The sequence below is a fragment of the Mauremys mutica genome, chromosome 1 (assembly GCF_020497125.1).
Source record: "Mauremys mutica isolate MM-2020 ecotype Southern chromosome 1, ASM2049712v1, whole genome shotgun sequence".
Taxonomy (NCBI): Eukaryota; Metazoa; Chordata; order Testudines; family Geoemydidae; genus Mauremys; species Mauremys mutica.
In genome coordinates, this window is record NC_059072.1 from 352,391,189 (window position 1) to 352,408,579 (window position 17,391).

The 17,391-nt window shown below is 52.0% G+C and overlaps 1 protein-coding gene across 1 annotated transcript in view; it reads left to right on the forward strand.

Annotated features, from left to right (window-relative positions):
• Positions 1-17,391, forward strand: part of P2RY6 (pyrimidinergic receptor P2Y6) — a 94,341-nt gene that overhangs the window by 51,039 nt on the left and 25,911 nt on the right. Inside the window, exon 2 of the mRNA XM_045021926.1 lies at positions 14,638-15,015. The gene's annotated coding sequence lies outside the window, so the exon portion shown is untranslated. The remainder of the gene's footprint in view (positions 1-14,637; positions 15,016-17,391) is intronic.

Consider the following 17,391-nt stretch of genomic DNA (forward strand, 5'->3'; position numbering starts at 1 on the left):
TCATATTTATTAGGGGCTTGTTGCAGGAAGTGCTGGCTGAATTCTCTGGCTTGTCTTATGCTGAAGGTCAGACTAGATGATCACAGTGGTCCCTTCTGGCCTTTACAATGTATGAATCATTCACAGTCACATAACATCCTTGTCTGAATGACAACAAGTGCTGCAGTGAAGCCATGTGGTGCCCTGCTTACGGTCGACATTAGTAATTGGGGTTCTGGGCTTTGCGATGGCATCTGCTTAGTGCACTAATATCCTGCTCTGCACAGGCTGGGGCTGATTTGATTCCCACCGGTGCATTGAATGAATCCACTTAGCAGAATAGCCACCTAATAACAGTGCTGCACATCTAACGGGATGCCCTGCTTCCAGCATGGTCCTTTGATGCTGGAGGGAAATCATGTTAGCATAGTCTGGGTCTGAAAGAAGTGGGCAGCTTTCAGAGCAGGATTTTGGAGCTTGGCAATGGGATGCAGAGTCTCTCCCTGCTGGCGTGGGCCAGCGGTTCGAATCTAGCTCAGAGCGGTAGAGAGGGACGGCTCACTACTGGCATGTGAATTGGCATCTAGATACTGTGGGGGTGAATTGGCATCTAGATTAATTGGCATCTAGACACCATGGGCATTTGAATTCCCAGGTGGAGAAGTGATCCCACTGCCAGCACAACTGGCTGTAATTGGGCTCCCTTGTTGGCATTCTCATTGGCGTGTCCAAGTCTTGACTGGGCCCTGGAGACTGACCTGTACAGCCAGCCATAGAGATGGTCTCCTCCCGGTTCAGGTATGAAGTGCCCTGATGGGGCAGGGTAGGGGAAGTTGGTTTTGCTACTGCCCACGCCAATGGGATAGAGGACTTTGTTCCCCTGGGCTATCAACCAGTGCTAAATCCCCAGGAATGTTAGATTTCAGAGTGGCAGACGTGTTAGTCTGTATGAGCAAAGAGAACAGGAATACTTGTGGCACCTTAGAGACTAGCAGATTTATTTGGGCATAAGCTTTTGTGGGCTAAACCCCACTTCATTGGATGCGTGCAGTGGAAAATGTTAGAGTAACATTGGCGGTGGTCAGAGTAAATAAGATCCCAAGGGTTTAACGTGATAACTCTGATGCTCACCATATTCGTGAAGGTTCAGAGTGAGCCCCTCGTGAATTGGTCTGTTGGCTTTCTCATTGACTGTAACATTTCTACAGCAGGGAACTGCTCATGCTGGCTTTAACATTGCTTAACTGGGAGACAGGACGTGGAAGGCATGGATGAGTTCGGAGCTGAAATTGTAGATATCAGTTGATAATGAACTGAACCCTGGGGACTACAGTTGGGTTCTGGAGATCACCTTTTTCATCACGCTGAGGTCTGAGGACCAAGACCTAAGACTCAGTCTTATGATGTGCTGCCTGTACGCCTCTCCCATGGAGTGAACTTTTCTCTGCAGATGTAATCAGTAGTGCTGTGTCCTTCCAACAGGAATTGAAAGGTAGTGGAGGACATTCTTTCATCCCAGTAAGGTCTATTATCGGTGCTATCCCACTGACAGTCAGCCTGGAAACTCACCCAAGCTCTTCCTTTAATTTCAGGTTCTGTCTTGGCATTTTACCCTTCTTTGCTGAACATGCTGTTTGTCCACAGGAGAAGCAAATGTGGGAAGGAGGGAGTGAGGGTCATTTTGTGTGTGGGGGTGGCTATTATTTGACTGGGGAGTGTTCCACAGAAACATACCTTTGGACTGATGTCGAGGCAGACTCTTCCTCCCCCTTGTTGCAGTGGCAATCACGTTAACAGATCTAAGAGGAAGCCAACGTGTTGATGTTTAGGTCTTGGGGAATTTTAGCTGCGTGTTTGCACAGCAAATGTCAAATATTGAAAGATGCAAAAGCTGATTGCCGGAGCTAGGTGTTTACTTTGACTCCCAGTAAAACGTGAAGGAACACAGCAGGGTGGGACTCATGCAGAAAGACCCCCTGTAGAGCAATAAAATTAACATTAGACGCATCTTCGTGATTTTCCCAGTCAGTCAGATCAGGTTTGGCAAATATGACCCAGCGTTCCAGAATGCAGCTTGCTATTGCTCTTCTCTGTTATGCATAGGTGCAGCCCGTGTGGCCACAGGTTCCAGCCTGTGATCTTTCTTCAGCTCCAAGCAGCTGAGCCATCACCTCTGTCTCCTGCCCTCTAGCTTCATGACCAATGTGACTGCTGATTGTCACTCAGTTAAATCTTATAGTCAAGGTCAAGGCTTTGTCATTCGATACAGGATCAGTTTCATGAGAATGAGAAGCCAGTGACATTTCTAAAGTCTGGTCTCTCGCAAACGCTTGGGGCTGGAAATGAACACCATGGACCCCTCGCCAGCTCTGAATCTCAGCTTTCCAGCACAGGTAGCCAGGGCCGCCCAGAGGATTCCGGGGGCCCGGGGTCTTCGGCGGCGGGGGGCCCTTCCGTTCCGGGACCCGCCACCGAAGTGCCCCAAAGACCCGCGGCGGGAGCCCCCCGCCGCCGAATTACCGCCGAAGCGGGACCCGCCGCTGAAGTGCAGCCCGGTCTTCGGCAATAATTCGGCCGGGGGGGGGGTCCCCGCCGCGGGTCTTCGGGGCACTTCGGCGGCGGGTCCCGGAACGGAAGGGGCCCCCCGCCGCCGAAGACCGGGCTGCGCTTCGGCGGCGGGTCCCGCTTCCCCCCCGCCCCGGCCCCAGCCTCTTACCCCCGGCTCCCTCCTCACCCGGAGTCTCAGCGCCTTGCTGAACAGCCGCAGCGTGTGGCCGGCGGGGCCTGAGCTCCGTCCCGCTCAGAGCCGCGTGGGGAGGGGGCGGGGCTGGGAGCTCCACGCCGAGCGGAGGGAGCTGAGCTCAGCCTGGAGCTCCTGGCCCCGCCCCCTCACTACGCGGTTCGGATCGGGGCGGGGCTCAGGGGCCCCGCCGGAGACTCGGCGCTTGATGCGCTGAGGCTCCAGGAGAGGGGCGGAGGCGGGAGCCTCCGCTGTTCTCTTGGGGGCCCCTGCGGAGCCCGGGGCCCGGGGCAAATTGCCCCCTTTGCCCCCCCCTCTGGGCGGCCCTGCAGGTAGCGTGTGTTTCTAGCCCAGGCAGGCCCTGCAATATTGGATTGCCAAAGGGCACTGGTCTGAGACTATCTTGCCCTCTTGCCCTGCCTCTGTTCTACTTTGATTTTGGTTGCGGTCTTGGGAACTGCGAGAGCCCAGTGTCACGGCTGTATGAACGCGGAGAGCTGTAACTGTGTCCTCTTTCAGTTCATGGGACCTAGGTTGCTAATAGGTGTTCCAAGTGAGGACAAAACCAAAACCCAGAGAGAAACTCCAGAATAACCAATAGCCCAGTAGTCAAGGCACTCAGCTGGGAGGCCTAGATTCAAGTCCCTGCTCTGCCTGATTCAGAGGGAGTGCCCTGACCATGGACTAATGGCTATTCTGGGGGCAGGACTGGCGGGGGGGGGGGAGGAGGCTGAGTATCTGTGTGTGTGTGTGTGTCTCTCTCTCTCTCTCATTTGGATCAGAAATTCCATTCTCGCTCTGATAAACCTTCCCAATGAGTGTTGTGTCAAGCCCAATAGCTTTCCACGGTATGACAAATTGGCCTTTTCCTATGAAAAAGCCTTATGTCCAATAATTCCTGACCAGCAGCACTTGAGATCCCTACAAGCTAAGCAAGCGAGGGACAGATCCGTTCTTAAATGGGGGACGACGGAAGGCTCAAGGTGCTAGAAGAGGTGGTTCACTGTCCTATCAGAATCCCAGCATGGTGCAAGGGACAGCTGTCTTGTGGGAGACGCCATCTTGTGGAAGAGCAGGTATAACAGGGGTCTCCTGACTAGCTGCAGTCCATAGGGATCCTCCTTGTCAAAGGGTATCCCAGGTCAAATCAAAGCTGAGGTAATTATGTTCTGCCTATTTAAATCCATCCCCTGCCGTGTCCCTTGGATAGGGTCGTCTTCGCTTCTGGCCCTAAACTGTTGTGTAGTGTTGCTGTCATAGAATCATAGATTATTAGGGTTGGAAGGCACCTCAGGAGATCATCTAGTCCAACCCCCTGCTCAAAGCAGGACCAATCCCCAAATGGCCCCCTCAAGGTTTGAACTCACAACCCTGGGTTTAGCAGGCCAATGCTCAAACCACTGAGCTATCCCTGTCAAACAGCTGCTGTATTTCAGTGGTGTCTAGGGTGATCTCTGCTTATAATTTGTAGAGCAGCTTTAAGTGCTTTGAGGGGAACTGTAGGACACGGCTGTTGTTATTTGGGATTTGAGTCAAAACCTTGCATTGTTCTGCTCAGCCTCACTCACGCAGTAATCAAACACTGTGGAATTAACAAGCCTTGTATTCCTCTGCTGATGAGCAGGAAACGAGATGCAGTAGATTCTACCCTTGGCACGTGCATCACACGAATCCCCAAATGTTTTGGGTAGAATCTGGATTTGTTCTCTGGTTCCAGGGCCCGTCTGGTGTGTTATTAGACTGCTCATTTGCTGCGCTTTCAGCTCCAAACTCGGGCACGGCACTTGGATGTATTGATATGGCAGGTTTTAATTATTAACCAGTACAGCACTGTAGCATGTTATGTAGTGGTTCCCCAGTGTCTGAATCTGGGCTCTCCCTCTCCAAACCTGAATCCTGGCTAAGATGTGGACTAACCGGGTCCTTGCTTTTTCCCAAGGTGTGATATTTGCTAGTCCAACCTCTTCCCACCCCTTCATCTTCCGCAACCATTTTTCCCCTTCCCAGTACAAACCCATCTTCTCCTCCCCGGGCCAGCCTTGGACAGAATCAATGCAAGCAACTGCTCTGCTGACTTCAGCATGGAGCGCGTCCAACTAGAAAGGGGAAAACTGTGTTGGCCAAATTCTGCTTTCAATCACATCGAACACCACCAAGGAAATCGGTGCAATTGCAGGCACTTCACAGAGGGCAATATTTGACCCTGTGCCTTCTGCGCCATAGCTTTCAGAGAGGAGTCACTCAGCAGAGAAGCAGAAGAAGCCAGCTGGGGCTTGTCTGTTTTGCTCTGTAAGAGAGACAAGGTGGGTGAGGTAATAGCTTTTATTGGACGACTTCTGTCGGTGAAAGCAACAAGCTGTCGAGCTTATGCAAAGCTTGTCTCTTTCGTCGACAGAAGCTGGTCCACCTTGTCTCTCCAATATCCTGGGACCAACACAGCTACAGCACACGCTCTGTAAGAGGCAGTTTTCAGCAGCGACGTGGCTTCTAAGTGCTACCCAGGCAAAAACCTCAAAAATCCCAGTGTCCCCGGTGAGAACCTCAGGAAATGTTGGCCAGATCCCACCATGAAACATCATGGAGTTAAAAACCCAGCAGGGCTGGAAATACCAAGTGAGGCAAGTCTGATTTTAGGTGCATTGGAGAAGAGCCTTTCCTGGGGCATCCACCCCGATTTTCCAGAATGCTGTTAATTTCTGTCATTCCTATCTCTCTGGTCCATCCCTCCCAGTTCAGGCGAGGATCTTGTCTTCTAGCCAGCTACTCAGGGACTTTTCTAGCCAGCTGGCTGCCTGCTGCTGTCTATACTTTGGGGCAGGGGGACTCCAGAGCATGAGCCGGTTTCTGGTTATGTTTTTTTCTTGCCACAGTCAAGTACCCGGCACACACCCCAGCTTACGGTGCCTGATGAAACGGGGTGCTCTGGGCAGCTGCCTCTGAAAAATCGCTTTGTTTTCTATCAGGGATGTTCTTGATCCATCCCACCCCACAGCCAAACCCCCTCCTCACCTTGGGTATATTTGGTTCAGATCTGAATTTTACATGCCTGGGCCATCTCTACTGTTACAGTCTATTTGCATAATGTGTGTTTGCCTTGGAGAATTCGTTCTCTTTTTTTAGCTGCTTGATTTGTTTGGCATGTTCCCCTCCAAAGGGAAAATCGCTTGTGACAGAAACACTTCCAAAGCGTGAAACTCAATTGCTCTGGCTCCTTGAAAACGTCTGTCCTGGCTGCATTTCCCCTCGGAACCAGTCTGACAAGGCTACAGGCCCACAGAACGGCTTCTCTCTCCAGGACTCACATGTCCAAGCAGGGAGCTGAAGAACCATGCTGGACCTGCTCTTGCTGTGTTGCTTGGTGAGGAAGGCTGGTCCGGGGCTTAGGGCACTAGCTGAGGACTTGGGTTCAAATCCCTGCTCTGCCACAGACCTCCTGTGTGACATTGGGCAAATCACTTAGCTTCTCTTGGCCTCAAATCCCCCATCTGTGCAATGGAGTCAGTAGCCCTGCCCTGCCTCACAGGGATGTTATGAGGGTAAATACATTAGAGATTGTGAGGTGCTCAGATACTATGGTCATGGGGGCTATATAAGTATCTAAAAATCTAGGTGCAATACAGTGGGATTTGGTTTTCGTTGCCACTGCTTACAGGGTGAAATATCCAGAGGAGGGACCCAACATTAGGCCTGTGTATGCCCATAAGCCTCATGCTGGGCCCTCTGCACACAGGTGAATTTGAGTGGTGCCTACTCCTTAGAATCATAGAATCTCAGGGTTGGAAGGGACCTCAGGAGGTCATCTAGTCCAACCCCCTGCTCAAAGCAGGACCAAACCCTTCCCCAGGGCATCTGCGCAGGGGTGACTATCACCTGTAGTGATCACTGCAGGTCAACAGCCCCTTTCCAAAAGCTACTCTGGGTCGGTGCGGACGTGTCTCTGCCGTCGCTGAGCGGTGGGATACTTGACTCTAACGGTCAGCTTGACAGTCCGTGCTTTCTTTCTGGGGCAGGAAAAAGTTTTGCCCCTTTTTGAGAGCCACAGGGCCCCAGGTTAGGCGTGTTGCAGCTTCTGGGAGTGACCACCGAAGGCAGTGAAAATGTGCCTAGCAGAATTCCCTCCCTCCTAACACAATTGATACTTGCACGCCTAGGTAGGATTAGGCAGTTGGGCGGATCTGGATTTAGTGATCCTGCTGATACAACAGCCAGTTAAAAAGAAAATGATTTGTATTGTGGTAGCACCTAGCAGCTCCAACTGAGATCAGGGCCCCTTTGTGCTAGGTGCTGTACAAACACGAGGAGAGACAGTCCTTGAATGAAGGAGATTATCAGCCAAATAGACTAAGTGTGGATGGGGAAACTGAGGCACAGAGGGAGGAAATGAGGTCAGTGGCACAGCTGTGAACAGAAACCAGAATCCTGTGGCAAAGGGGGGAAGAGCATTGGAGTGAGGGTGGCAGGCAGTCTGAACAACACCAGCCTTGTTCTTTCACGCTCCACCAATCTCTGCTCTTCCCAGGGGGGTGGGATGAGAGGGAGAATTGCTTCTTCTCTTTGGTTTTAGTGACGGGGCAGAAATCCTTTACTGTGAAAGAGGAGAAGGAGAAGCAGGTTAACCTGGAGGCGCTCGAGCAGCTGCGACCTCTAGAAAGCATGATTTGGAGGCACCCCGCCAAACCCGGCACAGTGACCGAACCCTAGATGCCCCTGAAGAAAGGCAGGAATGAATGGCTTCCTGTCAGCCCAAGCCAGGCAAAGCTTTCCAGTCTCGGAAGGCGATGATAGAAAGCACATGTCAGAGCTCACACGTGTGCTGACCCAAGGCTGGCTGACATCCCGGCCATATGAATTCCCAAAGACCTTTGTGCTGTATATTCAGCTAAACCCCATCTCCTGGAGTCACTAGCTGCCATGTGAATGCAGAGCAGCCACCAACAGTAACTCCGCTTGACGGAGTGTGTAGCCATCTGTCATGGGGCGGGACTCGCCCCTGCGACGCCTCCTGCTGGTTCGTAGGAATTAGCTCTGTTTCCAGCTCCGGAGCGCCCTCTGCAGGCCACTGTCCGGCTTGCCGCTGGGCCCATGTCCCTCCTGGACCCCGGTGCCCCTTTCAGGCTGGGGTGCTGCCCCCTGGCAGTACCCCCACAAATCTGGGTCTCCCCTCCCCGGGGAACCCCCACCCTCTCTCCCCACCTCGCCTCAGACTGTGGCTACTGCCAGTCTCGATCTAGCCCCCGTTCACTGGGGCAGACTGCAGTGTAAATGCCACTCGTCACCGGCAAGGGGGGCTTTAGGACCTGCTGCCTTTGCCTACCCTTGGGCTGCCTCTCTGCAGCCCCAGTACCTTTTTATAGGCCCTGTTCAAGGCCTGCAGCCTGGGGGTTTTCTAGGCTGGAGCTCCCCAGCTCCCTCTGCCCTTCCCCAGCCCTGCTCCAACTCAGGTACCCTTCTCAGCTCCCCAGGCAGCCAGGTCCTTCTCTCAAAGGCTAGAGAGAGAGTGTCTTTGCTCCTGGCCCACTGCCCTCTTATAAGGGCCAGCTGGGCCCTGATTAAGCCAGCCTTGGCCTGATTGGGCGGTGGCCCCCATCTGAGGCTGCTTTCGCCAATCAGCCCCGCTTTTCCTTCTCTGCCACAGCCCTCTCCCTGGGCTGTTTTAAGACTTTTAAGGCAGGAGCGGGTGACTACCCGGCTACACCATCCAAGGGTGAAGCCCAGGGGAAGGAAACCAGGAAGGGCCTGATCCTGTGAGGTGCTGAACACCTGCCATTCCAGCTGACGTCCAGAGGAGGGGGCTCGGCCCCGCACAGAATCAGGTCCAAAAGGACTGACTCTTTTCCCTGCAGGAGCTGAGCCTCCATGTTGATTTCAGTGGCAGCGCCGAAGAGCAGCCTGCCCTTGTTTAGACGCCGAGCTGTAGATACCAGTGCCTAAGTGTGGGCACCTGGGTTGAAATGTTTCTTCCGGGCTACTCGGACAAGCGGGTGAGTTCGGCAGGGTGGTGAGACTGAACCCCCAGCGGCAACGTGGAAATCTCTCCGGCAGGCACCGCCCTCCAACATGCTCGTGGTGCAGTCCCTCCCTTCGGGGCGCTGGGGAGAGGAAAGCAAGCGGGCAGGGTGCAGGCTGGAGAAACGATCAAACCCGGCTAAGGGGAATGACACCAGGCCAGGCAGACCCTGCTGACGCTGAGGGCCAGGGGGATGTTACTGCATTGCCCAAGGGCAGTGACCTGGCTTATGCCAGGGTACCAGAGAGCTGAACCCTGGCCCGCTCTGTCTCGGGCCTTTCCCACTCAGTGAAGATCGATCACATGGGGCCTGAGCCGTGAAGTCAATGGAAAGGCTCCCACTGATGGGATCAGGCCCATGGAGAGGAGACCCATTGTATCTCCCCCGCCATCAGAAATGCCCATAGACATAGGAAGAGGGGAGCAGCTCCTCCCACGGCGGAGGGACAGTGCAGTGCCGGCTGTAGGAGCGCAGCTTTCCGCAGGTCCCAGCCGTACCACGTGGGCTGCCGCAGGGTGCCCAGTGCAGGGGCTCCGCTGTTCGCTCCGGCTTGCATCCAGCCACCTGCATAATATGAGAAACTAACACCCTGGCTTGTTTACAGTTTATTTGTTGGACTGAAAGGAGGCACTTTCCTGAGAGTAAACGTGTCTGTGCTCAGTTACCCAGCTGTACATTCAGAGCCACTAGCTCGCTGGCGTCCGGGGGCATAACAGGACAAGCCGGCCCTTGTGTGCAGAAATGGGGCAGGGTACTCAAGGGAGGGGGACGTGGGCTGGACAGGGTATGATCCCACTGGAACGCAAACACCACCGACAGGCCTTTCTTGAGGCCTCTCTCTGCCCGTTGCGACTGCTGCAGTTTGCCGGCGAGTGAAGCGATCTCTTGCCTGTCTCGTGTCTGGGCCTGATCCTGCCATACCGACTCATCCGGGGCTCCCCCCATGAAGCCTGCGAAGTGCCGAGGCTGAGTCAAGAGCCACCTCCGCTGGCTGCCCCCGGAGGGCGAGTAGTCACTGGCCCACCTGGTGTTTTGGATGTGACTGTCTAGATTAAGCACTTATCTGGCCCTCACTCCCCTAGTGTCTGAGGATCTCACGCCCTTTTAATGTATTTATTCTCACCCCATCCCTGGGAAGCAGGGCCAGGCTGTTATCTCCGTTGCACGGATGGGGACCTGAGCCCCAGAGAGACTAAGTAACTTGTCCAAGGTCACACAAAAAGTCTGTATCGGAGCTGGGAATTGAACCCAACTCTCCTGAGTTCCTGGTAAGCTCCTTAACTGCTGGACCATCTTTCCTCTTGCTGCACTCTCTGGTGTTCCTCCAGTCTGGGGCTGGCGGAAGTCTACTGTAAGCAAGAGCATCACCTAGGGCCAGAAGCGCAGTAACGCAAGTCATAGCCACTCTTCCCGAGCTCCGTCGCTAGCTCCTTCCTTCCAAGAATCTCCAAATACTCTTCCCACGCTGGCCCCATTGGCAAGTGTAACGTAACGCACCTCCTCCTCCTCGTTTCCCTGACTCCCTGTGTACTGACACTGCTGGGTGGCTATGAAAAGTTCACCTGACCCATGTGACTTATTGGAACTTTGGGGTTGTCGAGGCGACAGAGAGCCCTGCTCGCTCTTGTCCCGCCACGGTGAATACCAGCCTTTCAGAACCCTGGTTTTTTTTCCTTTTGCTGCTCTGAAAGGGAAACGGGGATGTTGGATGTTTTTTTGGCTTTGGCAACCTAGGCCCTGCAAATATCTGTGGGATTGGCCCTACAGCCGTTGTCGTCTGTTTAAACTCTCCTCGAACTCCTTGGCCGGGCATCAGCTCCTGCGGTTTGCTGTCCAAACTGGAGTCCCATTCCCAAAGTGCTGAATCACTAGCGAGGTTTATTTGTTCAGTGAAATATCAATACACAAAAAAGGCTGGACATGTGCCCCGTGCCTCCAGAGACTCTGTTAAGGACAGTGTCACTGCTCCTTCCTGGCACTTGGCTGCTGCGTTGCTATTAAGCAATTATTGATGTATTCGGCGCTGGGTTTTCCAGGAGCATGAATAATATCCTCTCTGTAAAGAGATGTGGGACCTGGACTCTTTCAACACAGGTTGCAGTCAGTCATGTGTTGGCATTGTCTTCGCCATATCACTGTGTTTGTGCTACTGCGGTTGCTTCATTTCAGTGAGGAAAATTTCCATGCTTGCGACTCGGAAACGGTCTGCAGCTCACAGGCAGTGGAGAAAGGGTCTCCTGCTTATGGCTCTGTGCTGGGACGCAGCAGGGAGATCTCACTACAGTTCCCAGCTCCTTCTCTGTCGGCCTCGGGCTTGTCCTTGTTCATCTCTTTTGTCCTCGGGGAGCCATATACACCACTGCAAAGTGAGCGTGAAATGAACCTGTTCTGATCCGGTGGCACTTCACACCCACACTGTACAGGCCAACAGAAACTCAGGCTCCTTGTGTCTTGGTTCCCCAAGTGTAACGTGGGAAGGTTACGCCTTCCTCACCTCGCAAGGATGTTGCACTGACACATTCAGTGATGACTGTCAGATGCTCCAATACTAGAGCAACGGGAGCCAAGCTAGGATCTAGATCTGTGGTCCCCAAGCTGTGGGGTACGCCCCCCCCAGCGGGGCATGGAGAAACATCTGGGGGGGGGTGCCACCCAGCCCTGCTCTGCCCCCAGCTCTGCTCCAGCCACAGCTCTGGCCCCAGTCCTGGCCCCAGCTCCACTCTCAGCCCGGGGATGGAGTGGGGCAGACGCATTTCATTACTGGGGGAAGGGGGCCGCGAGAGGAAAAGTTTGGGCACCACTGATCTAGATAGAGAGGTCTGTAGCAATGCCGGCGTCTGTGCTCTGGGAACAAAGGAAGAGCTTCAGCCTTACAGTCCTTCATGCAGGTGGAACTTCTGTTGTCATGTTTAATGCCAACAGTGTGCTCGGTACTGTACAATACACACAAATAACGACTGGCCCTGCCACAAAGAGCTTACAGCCTGAAAGGCAGATGGGATGCATGAGATACCCAGAGACTGTAGATCATTTAGGTGGGGTTTACTCTCCCAACCCATTCTGTGGTGATGGACACCAGCGGCAGAAGCTGGTTGGCTGCATTGTTCATCAACTTGCTTCTTCTCGACAGCAGAGAAGTGGGTTTTGTGGAGAGACTACATGGAAAGAAGATTGTGGTGCTTTGTTGAACTGGGATTGGGGGAGTCATCCCACATATAGGGGGCAGTGTGGGGAAAACACACAGAGATGGATGTCAGAGAAGAAGATAATGGAGCATTGACGTTGGCATCAGGGGCAGCTCTGTTTTTTGCTGCCCCAAGCACGGCAGTCAGGCAGCCTTCAGCAGTGTTTCTGTGGGAGGTCCGCCGGTCCCGCGCCTTCAGCGTACCCGCCACCGAATTACCACCGAAACCATGGGACCGGCGGACCTCCCGCAGAAACGCCGCCCTCGCAGCAACCGTCAGGCCACTCCCCGCGCCTTGCTGGTGCCTGGCGCCGCCCCTGTCAGGGATGCAGTAGAGGGGTAGATTGGGTGAGACGGAAGCTGTGTAGAGCCTTGAAGGCCTTTAAACTGATTGTATGGGGCAAGCAGAGGGATGCGAGGCGGGCAGGGCGGGTTTCACATGGTCAGACTGACTCGTCAGGAAGAACATTCTGGCAGCCGTCAGTAGACCGAAGGGGGTGATATGGGTCTCTAGGGAAGCCAGACAGGAGAAGATGGTCACAATAACTGAGAGGGAGAGCAGTGGTGGCATGGACAAGCATTTCCACCTGGACAGAGGAAGGATCATCTCTTGGAAGAAGCAGCATTAGGATTGGATGTGGCCTGGATGTATGGGGAGCAGGAGGGCTCAAAGCTGACCCCACAAGTTGAGATGGGGGTCAAGGGAGAAGGAGAACAGGGAAGAGGAGGGAGCTGGAGAGATAAGAGGTCTCTGCTTTGGTCACGTGTTAAGCGCCTGTTGCTTCTCCTCCTTAGATAGCTGTATCCCACCAGCAGAGGCAGCTAGCTGGGCTTCTCTTCATTCCGACTGGCTTTTACAAGCCACCTCGCTCTTTGCCATGAAAAGAGTGAGGATGTGCAGAAGCAGCCAAATACGAGGAGGATTCATGGATCCCAAGGCCAGAAGGAACCATTGTGATCACCTAGTGATCTCCTGTATAACGGGCCATAGAACTTCCCCCAAAATAATGCCTAGACCAGTGTTTTTCATGCTGCGAGTTGCAACCCAGTACTGGGTCACGGAATGTAAGGCGCTGGGTCGCGGCGGCTCTGGTCAGCACCGCCGACAAGGCTATTAAAAGTCCCATCGGCGGTGCTGCCTGCCTAAGGCAGGCTAGTCCCTACCTGTTCTCACACAGCGCTACATCCCGGAAGCGGCCAGCAGCAGGTCTGGCTCCTAGGCGGAGAGGCCATGGGGTTCCACGTGCTGGCCCCGCCCCAAGCACCGGCTCCACACTCATTTTTGCATCGTTTGCAAACTTTATCAATGCTGATTTTATGGTTTCTTCCTGGTCATTAATAAAGATGTTCAATACTAGAGGGCCAAGAACAGATCCCAACAGCACTCCACGGGAAATGCACCCTCTTGATGACTATTCCCCATTTACAGTTACATCCGGAGACCTATCAATTAGCCGGTTTTTAATCCACTTAATGTGTGCCAGGTTAATTTGATATAGTTCTCGTTTTTTAATCAAAATGTCAGGCAGCACCAAGTTAAATGGCTTACAACAGAAGTCTAAATATATGACTTCAACACTCCGATCTTTATCTTCCATCTGTTATATATTATTATTTTTTTATTTTTTTACAACTGTTTTCACTTCCCCTCTAAACCAGGTTGGTTGTGGGGTTTTTTTAAACCAACCTTCTTCCTCACTTGTGGGATTGTGGCTTTTTGGCTATCAATAAGGTGTTCTTAAATTATTGCCAATTATCACTCAGAGTTTTCTGATTAAATTCTTCCTCCCAGCTGATTTGGCTCATAACCCTGATATTCTATGGTTTTGTGATTCTATGAATTGCTTTCATCTTTGTGAAATTGGCCCTGTTAAAGTACCAAGTACGTATATTACTGGTCTGGGCTTTATTCTGCTTGCACATTAGAAATCTGATCAAGTCATGATCAGTTGTACCTAAGCTACCATTGACTTTTAGTTCAGTGATCAGCTCCTTTGTATCTGTTAGGACAAGGTGTAGTATAGAATTCCCCGATGTTGGTTGCAACGCTTTTTGAATTAGGAAATTGTCATCTACAATGTTTAGAAATTCCAAGGCTGTTTTAGTACTGGCAGCCTGAGGACCCCCCAGCATAGGTCATTCACACTGAAGCTCCCATGATCACACAGGTTTTTTCCCCTACGTATTATAGGTAGATGCGTCAGGCAGCGGTCGTGCTGTTTCCTAGTGTGATTTGAAAGTCTCCAGCAGATACAACTAAGACCCCATCTTGTGCTTTCTCTGTTAGGACGTTGATCCGTAAGCATTCAGGAGCATTTTCTTCAGGAGAGCAAGTGTCCATGGACAGGCCGCAGAGCAGGAACCATTGCTCTTATCCTCTATAGGGTGACTTGTATAGCCTAGTCCGTTTGACTACAGTAACTATCCTCCTCCGCTGGAGCCAGGTCCCTTCCAAAGGCAGGTGTGTCATGGAGACTCTAATAGACACGTCTGGCCTCATTAAGCTCACATCACTGTTCACTTCAGGTGTGGATCCAATTTTAATTGTAAACAACCAAATGCAATGGGCAACCCCAGTCTTTACACACAGACACAGACACACACACGTCGCTGGCCCCTCTAGCTCCGATTTCCAACAGTGCAGCCAGGATTACATAGTGATTCTTATCACTGGTACATCTGATTGCTGCAAAGCTCTTCACTCCAGTCTTTCTCTCCTATCCTAGATCCTCTTCTGTGGACCCAGGATGTGGTTGCTGGACTCCCCTGCCAGGACAGATTTGCTGATCCTATCACTCTTGTGCTTCGTTCCTCACTCTGGCACCCGAGACGTCAATCAGTTGACTTTCCGGTTCTGCTTCTTTTATTTCCAGCCCTTCGCAGCCTATATAACCATCTCCTCGGGCTGCGCGCCTACCGCTGTTCCCTCGCCATCCCAGCACTCAACCGGAGCAGGTACAATATTCAGACTGGCCCCCTTGAGCTGAGCTGCAGGGATGCCGTGTTCTGCAAGCATGGGAGCAAGATGTATCCACTTTGGGTAAACCCTCTCTGCCCCGCCAGCCGAGCACCCTGTCCCATCCGCCTCCCTGAGAACAGCGGAGGTAAGTGATGGACTGCGTGTTCGAGGCATGAGGCTGGGGGAATAATCTCCCAGTGGCAGCAGCCGAAGCCCCATTGCTTGGCACTTTTAAAATCGGCTTGAACAAAGATCTCTGCCCTGGGAGGGAGGGGTCTGGGTGACCTCACGGAGATGGACAGGAACCTCCCTGGAGGCTGGGAGCAAGGCAGGGGGTGGGAGGGTCACCTTGGAGGTGTGTTCACAAACTTGAACCTGCAGGAGCCTCTTTGTGTCATGAACTGAACTCCGGGTTCAGCTTGTGACTCCCCATCACGAACCAGCCTCTGTAGGTTTCTCGGCTCTACTCCTCCCTCTCCAGCCACGGCCTGAGGGTCCCCTGGGCTTCTGGCAGCTGGCCTGCAGCACCTTCCTCTCCTACTTAGGTAATAAGGTGATGAAGGGGAATGGGCACAAAAGTGTCTAATCTAAGTAGATCAGTGTCTAAGCAGATGGAGGATCCGGGCTGAGGGTGTTTATCCTGCAATTCAGGAAAGTTGGTTTCAATTCCCACGACTGCCACAGCCTCCCTTTGAGACCATGGGGAAGTGTCTCTTTGTGCCTTAGTTTCTCCTGGTATAAAATAAGGATCATGCTTCTCTACCTCACAGGGGTCTCGTGGAGGTAAATCATTGAAAGACTGTGAGGTGCGTGGGTAGTTGGCAATAGGAGCCATGTAAGTTTTGTATGTAGGTGCGGCAAGAGATTAATTCGCAACTGCTTGTAAAATGTGTAAAAGACAAAAAGCATTGTACTAATGCTGGTGTCTTCTATTCCTGGCTGCCTGGATCACCGTATTTTCAACATTTAATTAACTCTAGCAACTTGTATGTAATAGAAGCATTTAAACGCTCTTGATACAAAGTGTGCACTACGTCAGGGGTAGGCAACCCAGGCAGTCATACTGCCTGGGTCTTGGCCACCGGTCCAGGGGGCTCTGCATTTTAATTTAATTGTAAATGAAGCTTCTTAAACATTTTAAAAACCTTATTTACTTTACATACAACAATAGTTTAGTTATATATTATAGACTTACAGAAAGAGACCTTCTAAAAAGGTTAAAATGTATTACTGGCACGCGAAACCTTAAATCAGAGTGAATAAATGAAGACTCGGCACAGCACTTCTGAAAGGTTGCTGACCCCTGCACTACATAAAATCTGAAGGCCTTGCACTTTGGCATGTAGGCATTGGTACTGTTAGCTCTGTCTGTGAGCAGGCCGAGGCACCTTGTTCAGGTGTGAGAGCTTTATAAGTCTCAGCAGGGCAGGGAAACAAACTAGCCATAACTTTGCCTAATTTAATTTTGTTCATTTAGGGCTCAATCCAATTCTAACTGAAATCAGTGGGAATCTTTCCCTTGCTTTCAATGGGAGTTGAACCCCTAGCATCTGATGCTTTTTACTGCCACTGTTTGTTAAAAGCAACAAAGAGTCCTGTGGCACCTTATAGACTAACAGATGTATCGGAGCATAAGCTTTTGTGGGTGAACATGCGTCTAACAAAGTGGGTATTCACCCATGAAAGCTCATGCTCCAATACGTCTGTTAGTCTATAAGGTGCCACAAGACTCTTTGTTGCTTTTTACAGATCCAGACTAACAGGGCTACTGCTCTGATGTTTGTTAAAGTGTGTGTGAGTGAGAGAGAGAGACACACACACTTTTCAAATCTTTGCTGGCTGATCTGTTCTCTTCCTCTTGTGGCTTCTATTCCCCAGGGAATGGTTTGGCTCCAGTGGTAGCTTTGGAAGTGGGTTGAGGTTATGCAATTGGAAATTGGTGTTGATTAGGCTGGTGGCTACTGAGACCGCTGTTGTGACTGATTTATGCATGCACTCCTGTCTCTGCTATGATGTGTATTACAGTAGCCCTGAGGGGTTAAATCGTAATATGTGAGCTCCCTGGGGGCAGGGCTTGTTCCCTGGTCCCTTTCAATATGGAGATATAAGTGGAAGGAACCTTGAAAGGTCATTGAGTCCAGCCCCCTGCCTTCACTAGCAGGACCAAGTACTGATTTTGCTGCAGATCCCTCAAGGATTGAATTCACAACCCTGGGTTTAGCAGCCCAGTGCTCAAACCACTGAGCTATCCCTGCCCCCAGTGATGTCCTGACTAATCATGGTCCATGGACTGATCACAGCTGCTTGGGAGCCCTCACTGCATTAGACCCGGCCTCGGGGCTTGTTTTTCACAGCACTTTCCTCATCGGAACCCTTTGCAAATGTTAGCGAGACAATCCCGACGTTAGAGGAAGGAGTCCAATTAAAAAGCATTAGGACTAAATACCAGGACCGAGCCCAAATTCAGCCTGGGGGCAACTCCATTGAGGTCAGTAGATTTACACCAGAGCGTGAACTGGTC